This window comes from Mustelus asterias, unplaced genomic scaffold (assembly GCF_964213995.1).
Source record: "Mustelus asterias unplaced genomic scaffold, sMusAst1.hap1.1 HAP1_SCAFFOLD_198, whole genome shotgun sequence".
Taxonomy (NCBI): Eukaryota; Metazoa; Chordata; class Chondrichthyes; order Carcharhiniformes; family Triakidae; genus Mustelus; species Mustelus asterias.
Window position 1 is genome coordinate 462,336 of NW_027590190.1, and position 10,165 is coordinate 472,500.

The following is a 10,165-nucleotide window of genomic DNA, read 5'->3' on the forward strand; positions in this document are numbered from 1 at the left end:
TTAGACTCCCCTCCCTTTTGGAAAAGATGTTGACGAGCTTATCAAAGAACAAAGAGAATTACAGCACAGGAACAGGCCCTTCGGCCCTCCAAGCCTGCACCAACCATGCTGCCCGACTGATCTAAAACCCCCTACCCTTCCGGGGACCGTATCCCTCTATTCCCATCCTATTCATGTATTTGTCCAGACGTTCCGTAAAACTCACTATCGTATCTGCTTCCACTACCTCCCCCGGCAGCGAGTTCCAGGCACCCACCACCCTCTGTGTAACAAAACTTGCCTTGTACATCTCCTTTAAACCTTGCCCCTCACACCTTAAACCTATGCCCCCTAGATTTTGAATCTTCCACCCTGGTAAAAAGCTTCTGACTATCCACTCTGTCCATGCCCCTCATAATCTGGTAGAATTCTATCAGGTCATCCCTCAACCTCCGTCGTTCCAGTGAGAACAAACCAAGTTTCTCCAATCTCTCCTCAGAGCTAATGCCCTCCATACCAGGCAACATCCTGGTAAATCTTTTCTGAACCCTCTCCAAATTCTCCACATCTTTCTGGTCGTGTGTCGATCAGAATTGAACACTATATTCCAAGTGCGGCCTAACTAAGGTTCTATAAAGCTGCTATATCCATGCCCTCATTATTTTAGAGACCTCTATAAGAACACCACTAAGCCAACTCAAGGGAAAAAAAGTCCCAGAGTATCCAGCCTCTCATTATAACTCAAACCATCAGGACCCCTTGGCATCCCAGTAATTCTTTTCTGCACACTTTCCAGCTTAATCATCTCCTTTCTATAAGGGTGACCAGAACAATACACAGCATTCCAAGTGTGGTCTTACCAATGTCTTGTACAACTCCAACAAGACGTCCCAACTCCTGTATTCCATGTTCTGACCAATGAAACCAAGCATGTGGAATGCCTTCTTCACCACTATATCCACCTGTGACCCCACTTTCAAGGAGCTATCAATCTGTACCCCGAGATCCCTTTGTTCTGTAACTCTCACCAACACCCTACCATTAACTGAGTAAGTCCTGTGTTGGTTCGATCCACCAAAATGTATCACCTTGCATTTATCTAAATTAAACTCCATCTGCCATTCAACAGCCCACTGGCCCAATTGATCAAGATCCCATTGCAACACTAGATAACCTTCTTCACTGTCCACTATGCCACAAATCTTGGTGTCAACTGTAAACTTACAAACCATGCCTCCTAAATTCTCATCCAAATCATTAATATAGATGACCAATAACAGTGGACCCAGCACCGATCCCTGAGGCACCCCGCTGGTCACAGGCCTCCAGTTTGACCAAAAAAACAACCCTCTACAACCACCCTCTGTCTTCTGTCATCAAGCCTATTTTATATCCATTTGGCTAACTCACCCTGGATCCCGTGAGATTGAACCAAATTCTGTCTGCTTTTGTTTTTAAATGTTTACATTTTTAAACACTGAAACCTCTTGCCCTTGTTGGGAATATCAGTGCGGTTTGAGAAAAGCAAACACTGATCCCACACTCAACACCCCCTCAACACAGGACTGAGCAGAGAGTGTGAAATGTGACTGGTGTGAGTGTGGATTGTCTTTTAAAAGTGGGTAAGAAACACTCCTCCATTTTCAAATCTTTACCTTGCTTATGTAGCGTCTTGGACTCCCCTGACACTCACTATCCATCTGAATTAATCTCTATTCCTCACTGTCTAACTGTTACTCTCTGCATTGCTCCCTCTCCCTACCTCTCTGTTACTCTGCATCACTCCATCTCTCTCTCTCTCTCTTCCTCTCTCTCTCTATCCCTCTCATCCACCATGTTGTTTATCGTTAAGGGGTCTAATCACGGAGAATTCAAACACTCTTTCTGTTTCTGTCTTGGCAGAATTAGCAACATGAGTGCAAATTTCAAGACTGGATTCACACAACACAGACAGAACGCTGGTGAGCTCAGTACACGTGGTACCTGAATGTTACAATAAGATAGAATCTGTATTCAGACACCTGTCACCCCACAGGGTCCAAACTTCACCGTGGTAATTTGATTTGATTTGATTGATTTGTGTTGGGATGCAGTGAAAAGTATTGTTTCTTGTGCGCTATCCAGACAAAACATTCTGTACATAGAGTACACAGGGAGAAGGAGAGGAAAGGGTGCAGAATATAGTGTTGCAGTTACTGATAGACTGTAGAAAAAGATCAGCTCACACACACACACTCTCTTACACACTCTTAGACACACACATAATCTCACACACACACACGCTCTCTCTCTCTCACACACACACGCTCTCTCTCTCACACACACACACTCTCTCTCACACACACACACTCTCTCACACTCTCAGACACACACATACTATCTCACACACGCACACACACTCTCTCTCACACACACACACTCTCTCTCACACACACACACTCTCACACTCTCAGACACACACATACTATCTCACACACGCACACACACTCTCTCTCACACACACACACACTCTCTCTCTGTATCTCACCCGATGCTGTACCTGTCCTGGGTGTGTTTGATGTGTGGCAGCTTTTCCCTGTATCTATCCCCATGCTGTATCTGTCATTGGAATGTTTGATCGTCATGATGTGGAGACTTGATAGTTATTTGATAGTGACAGTGTAGAGGGAGCTTTATCTGTATCTAACCCCGTGCTGTACCTGTCCTGGGAGTGTTTGATGGGGACAGTGTAGAGGGAGCTTTACTCTGTATCTAACCCCGTGCTGTACCTGTCCTGGGAGTGTTTGATGGGGACAGTGTAGAGGGAGCTTTACGCTGTATCTAACCCCGTGCTGTACCAGTCCTGTGTGTGTTTGATGGGGACAGTGTAGAGGGAGCTTTACTTTGCATCTAATCCCGTGTTTCAGTTACTGATAGACTTTCGAGGAAGATCAGGTCACACACACGCTCTCCTTACACACTCTCACACACACACACACACACACACACACATGCTCTCTCTGTCTCTCACACACACATACACTATCTCTTACGCACTCTCTCACACACACGCTCTTTCTCTCTGTCACACACACTTTCTCTCTCACACACATTCTCTCACACACACTTTCACGCTTACACGCTCTCACCCATGCATTCTCTCTCACTGACACACTCTCACACACATACACTCAGTCTCTCACACACACATACACTCACTCTCTCACACACATACACTCACTCTCTCACACAAACACTCACTCTCTGACACACATACACTCCCCTCTCACACACAAACACTCACTCTCTCACACATACACTCTCTCTCAAACATGTACTCTCTCACACACACACACACACTCTCACATACACACTCTCTCTCACGTACACGCTCTCTCTCACGTACACGCTCTCTCTCACGTACACGCTCTCTCTCACGTACACGCTCTCTCTCACGTACACGCTCTCTCTCACGCACACGCTCTCTCTCTCGCACATGCTCTCTCTCTCGCATACACTCACTCTCTCTCGCACACACTCTCTCTCTCACACACACACACGCACTCTCTCACGCACACTCTCTCTCACGCACACGCTCTCTCACACACACACTCTCTCTCTCGCACACTCTCTCTCACACACACACTCTCTCTCTCACACACACACTCGCTCTCTCGCACACTCTCTCTCACACACACACTCTCTCTCTCGCACACTCTCTCTCACACACACACACTCTCTCACGCACACGCTCTCTCTCACGCACACGCGCTCTCTCTCACACACTCTCTCGCACAGTCTCTTTCTCACACACACACTCTCTCACACACACACACTCTCTCTCACGCACACGCTCTCTCACACACACACTCTCTCTCTCGCACACTCTCTCTCACACACACACTCTCTCTCACACACACACTCTCTCACGCACACGCTCTCTCACGCACACGCGCTCTCTCTCACACACTCTCTCGCACAGTCTCTTTCTCACACACACACTCTCTCACACACACACACTCTCTCTCACGCACACGCTCTCTCACACACACACACTCTCTCACGCACACGCTCTCTCTCACGCACACGCGCTCTCTCTCACACACTCTCTCGCACAGTCTCTTTCTCACACACACACTCTCACACACACACACTCTCTCTCACGCACACGCTCTCTCACACACACACTCTCTCTCTCGCACACGCTCTCTCACACACACACTCTCTCTCGCACACACTCTCTCTCACACACACACACTCTCTCACACACACACACTCTCTCACACACACACACTCTCTCACACACACACACTCTCTCTCTCGCACACGTTCTCTCTCTCGCACTCACTCTCTCTCTCGCACACGTTCTCTCTCTCACACACACACACTTTCTGACACACTCTCTCTCGCACACACACTCTCTCTCACACACACATTCTCTCACACACACTCTCTCTCTCTCACTCTCTCACACACTCTCTCTCTCACTCTCACACACACTCTCTCTCTCACTCTCACACACACTCTCTCTCACACACACTCTCTCTCTCACTCTCACACACTCTCTCTCACACACACTCTCTCTCTCTCACTCTCACACACACTCTCTCTCACACACACTCTCTCTCTCACTCTCACACACACTCTCTCTCACACACACTCTCTCTCTCACTCTCACACACACTCTCTCACACACACAGTCTCTCTCACACACTCTCTCTCTCTCGCACACACTCTCTCTCTCACACAATCTCTCTCACACACACATACAGATACACTCTCTCTCTCACACACACACACACATTCTCTCTCACACACACACACACACAATGATGGGGCAAAATGTAGAGGAAGATTTGAGCTGTATCTATCCCCGTGCTGTACCTGTCCTGGGTGTGTTTGATGGGGACAGTATGGAGGGAGCTTTACTCTGTGTCTAACCCCGTGCTGTATCTGTCCTGGGAGTGTTTGATGGGGATAGTGTAGAGGGAGCTTTACTCTGTATCTAACCCTGTGCTGTATCTATCCTGGGAGTGTTTGATGAGGACAGTGTAGAGGGAGATTTACTCTGTATCTAATCCCGTGCTGTACCTGTCCTTGGTTTGTCTGATGGGGATATTGTAGAGGGAGCTTTACTCTGTATCTCACCCCGTGCTGTATCTGTTCTTGGAGTGTTTGATGGGGACAGTGCAGAGGGAGCTTTACTCTGTATCTAACCCATGCTGTCCCTGTTCTGGGAGTGTTTGATGGGGACAGTATCGAAGGAGCTTTACTCTGTATCTAACCCGTGCTGTACCTGTCCTGGGCGAGTTTGTTGGGGACAGTGCAGAGGGTGCTTTACTCTATATCTAACCCCGTGCTGTATCTGTTCTGGGACTGTTTGATGGGGACAGTGTTAAGTGAGCGTTACTCTGTATCTAACCCCGTGCTGTACCTGTCCTGGGAGTGTTTGATGGGGACAGAGTAGAGGGAGCTTTACACTGTATCTAACCCCGTGCTGTATCTGTCCTGGGTGTGTTGGATGGGGACAGTGTAGAGGGAGCTTTACTCTGTATCGAACCCCGTGCTGTATCTGTCCTGGGAGTGTTTGATGGGGGCAGGCTAGAAGGAACTTTACTCTGTATCTAACTCCGTGCTGTATCTGTCCTGGGAGTGTTTGATGGGGACAGAGTAGAGGGAGCTTTACACTGTATCTCACCCCGTGCTGTATCTGTCCTGGGTGTGTTGGATGGGGACAGTGTAGAGGGAGCTTTACTCTGTATCGAACCCCGTGCTGTATCTGTCCTGGGAGTGTTTGATGGGGGCAGGCTAGAAGGAACTTTACTCTGTATCTAACTCTGTGCTGTATCTGTCCTGGGAGTGTTTGATGGGGACAGTATGGAGGGAGCTTTACTCTGTATCTAACCCCGTGCTGTACCTGTCCTGGGAGTGTTTGATGGGGACAGTGTAGAGGAAGCTTTATTCTGTACCTAACCCCGTGCTGTACCTGTCCTGGGAGTGTTTGATGGGGACAGTGTAGAGGAAGCTTTATTCTGTACCTAACCCCGTGCTGTGCTTGCTGTACCTGTCTTGGGAGTGTTTGATGGGGACAGTATGGAGGGAGCTTTACTCTGTATCGAACTCTTTGCTGTGTCTGTCCTGGGAGTGTTTGATGGGGACAGTGTAGAGGGAGCTTTACTCTGTATGTAACCCCGTGCTGTATCTGTCCTGGGTGTGTTTGATGGGGACAGTGTACAGCGAGCTTTACTCTGTATCTAACCCCGTGCTGTATCTGTCCTGAGTGTGTTTGGTGGGGACAGTGTCGAGGAAGGTTTTCTCTGCATCGAAATACTTGAGGTATCCACTCTTCGATCGCTTCAATGTGGGAACAAACAGGGATCTAATTTTATCCAGCAATTGGATGGAGCTCTTGGGGCTAAAGTGGGATCAGGATGTTGAATTTGATGATCAGCCATGATCATAATGAATGTTGGAGCAGGCTGGAAGGGCCGAATGGCCTCCTCCTGCTTCTAGTTTGTGTGTTTATAAATGATGAAAAGGCAGCAGCAGTGGGAGTTCAATATGTGTGGATATTTCACAGCTTGATTCACACAATACACACAGCAATGTCGCTGATATTTTGGAAATGCTGCAAATGTTGTCAAACACAATACGCAGGGCACCTTAATGTTGCAATGTTACTCCCAAACTGTCATCCCACAGGGTCAACATTTCTGTACAATGTGAGTGAACCGTAAGTTAATATAGTTCAGTTTCAATGTTTAAAATAACCAGTCAGTTTTCTGTGGCTGCTTTGGGAATGTCAGTGGAATGTAGTTCACAGTAAAGTGTGAACAATTGTATTGGGGAATAATTGGAAGCAGTTTCCATTGAGAGCTTCCTGCATTCTGGAAATGTGTGTGATCTATTCAGAGATTGGAAATGATGGATGAATAAAGATACAGTTCTTTGTTACTGACATTAGATTGTGACTCTTGAAGTTTCACCAGTTCCATGTGCTGAGAGAAAGGAATAATTAAGCAACATCCAGCATTCAAATTCTTCAGATAAGTTTAAAAGGCAGTGAAAGACTGAATACACAAACTCTGAGACAGACAGACACAACTGTATCCACAGCTTAAACTTCATGTTTGAATCTGCAGAGATGAGATCATGGTTGGAATAAACAAGAGTCCACTCTGGGATGCTGAGCAATTTGAGTTCTGTTTTTCCTAAAAAGTCAATCTAAAAATCTGCAATTAAAAATTCCTTGGACAGAGCAGAGGGGATTTTACTCTGTGTGTTGTGTTTGGGTTGGAAGTGTTTTCTGAGCAGGGTGGTACAATGGCACAGTGGTTGGCACTGCTGCCTCACAGCGTCAGGAACCCGGGTTCAATTCCAGCCTCGGGTGACTGTCTGTGTGGAGTTTGCACATTCTCCCCGTGTCTGCGCGGGTTTCCTCCGGGTGCTGCGGTTTCCAAAGATATGCGGGCTATTTTGATTGGCTATGCTAAATTGCCCCTTAGTGTCCAGGGATGTGTAGGTTCGGGGAATTAGCTCTGGTAAATGCATGGCGTTATGCGGATAGATGCTCTTTCGGAGAGTCAGTACAGACCTGATAGGCTGAACGGCCTCCTTCTGCACTTTGGTGATTGTATGGTTTTTGTGTCGATGAAGATTTACTCTGAAACACTGGGATTGAGGTTAAGGAGTGATTTAATGAAACCCTTCAAAATAATAAGCGAAATGGAGAGGGTTAATAAAGAAGAAAGCTAAAAGCAAAATACTGCAGATGCAGGAATCAGGGGTGGCACAGAGGTTAGCACTGCTGCCTCAGAGCGCCAGGGACCCGGGGTCGAATCCAGGCTTGGGTCACTGTCTGTGCAGAGTCTGTACATTCTCCCCGTGTCTGTGTGGGTTTCCTCCGGCTCTCTCTCACTCACACGCACAAACTCTCTCACTCACTCACACACACACACACACTCTCACTCACACACACTCTGACACACACTCTCTCACACACACTCACTCTCTCTCTCACTCACACACACTCTCTCTCTCTCTCTCTCTCTCTCTCTCACACACACACACTCTCACACACACTCTCTCACACACACACACACACACACTCTCTCTCTCACACACACTCACTCTCACTCACACACACTCTCTCTCAGACACAGACACTCCCTCTCTCTCTCTCGCACACACACACTCTCTCTCTCACACACACACTCTCTCTCTCACACACACTCACTCTCTCTCACACACACTCACTCTCTCTCTTACTCACACACACTCTCTCTCTCACTCACACACACACTCTCACGCACACACTCTCTCTCACACACACTCACTCTCAGACACAGACACTCCCTCTCACTCACACACACACTCTCTCTCTCTCACACACACTCACTCTCACTCACACACACTCACTCTCACTCACACACACTCTCTCTCAGACACAGACACTCCCTCTCTCTCACACACACACGCACTCTCTCTCTCACACACACTATCTCTCTTTCACACACACACGGTCTCTCTCTCACACACACATATACTCTCTCTCACACACACACACACACACTCTCTCTCACACACACACACACTCACACACACACACTCTATCTCACACACACACACTCTATCTCACACACACACACTCTATCTCACACACACACACTCTATCTCACACACACACACACACTCTGTCTCACACACACACACACTCTCTCTCACACACACACACACACACTCTCTCACACACACACACTCTCTCTCACACACACACTCTCTCTCACACACTCACTCTCTCTCACTCACACACACACTCTCTCTCTCGCTGACACACACACACTCTCATAAGAACATAAGAACATAAGAAATAGGAGCAGGAGTAGGCCATCTTGCCCCTCGCGCCTGCCCCGCCATTCAATAAGATTATGGCTGATCTGACGTGGATCAGTACCACTTACCCGCCTGATCCCCATAACCCTTAATTCCCTTACCGATCAGGAATCCATCCATCCGCGCTTTAAACATATTCAGCGAGGTAGCCTCCACCACCTCAGTGGGCAGAGAATTCCAGAGATTCACCACCCTCTGGGAGAAGAAGTTCCTCCTCAACTCTGTCTTAAACCGACCCCCCTTTATTTTGAGGCTGTGTCCTCTAGTTTTAACTTCCTTACTAAGTGTAAAGAATCTCACCGCCTCCACCCTATCCAGCCCCCGCATTATCTTATAAGTCTCCATAAGATCCCCCCTCATCCTTCTAAACTCCAACGAGTACAAACCCAATCTCCTCAGCCTCTCCTCATAATCCAAACCCCTCTTCTCCGGTATCAACCTGGTGAACCTTCTCTGCACTCCCTCCAATGCCAATATATCCTTCCTCATATAAGGGGACCAATACTGCACACAGTATTCCAGCTGCGGCCTCACCAATGCCCTGTACAGGTGCATCAAGACATCCCTGCTTTTATATTCTATCCCCCTCGCGATATAGGCCAACATCCCATTTGCCTTCTTGATCACCTGTTGTACCTGCAGACTGGGCTTTTGCGTCTCATGCACAAGGACCCCCAGGTCCCTTTGCACGGTAGCATGTTTTAATTTGTTTCCATTGAGATAGTAATCCCATTTGTTATTATTTCCTCCAAAGTGTATAACCTCGCATTTATCAACGTTATACTCCATTTGCCATATCCTCGCCCACTCACTCAGCCTGTCCAAATCTCTCTGCAGATCTTCTCCGTCCTCCACACGATTCACTTTTCCACTTATCTTTGTGTCGTCTGCAAACTTCGTTACCCTACACTCCGTCCCCATCTCCAGATCATCTATATAAATGGTAAATAGTTGCGGCCCGAGTACCGATCCCTGCGGCACGCCACTAGTTACCTTCCTCCAACCGGAAAAACACCCATTTATTCCGACTCTTTGCTTCCTGTCGGATAGTCAGTCCCCAATCCACTTTAACACACTACCCCCAACTCCGTGTGCCCTAATCTTCTTCAGCAGCCTTTTATGGGGCACCTTATCAAACGCCTTTTGGAAATCCAAAAACACCGCATCCACCGGTTCTCCTCCATCAACCGCCCTAGTCACATCTTCATAAAAATCCAACATGTTCGTCAAGCACGACTTTCCCCTCATGAATCCATGCTGCGTCTGATTGATCGAACCATTTCTATCCAGATGCCCTGCTATCTCCTCTTTAGTA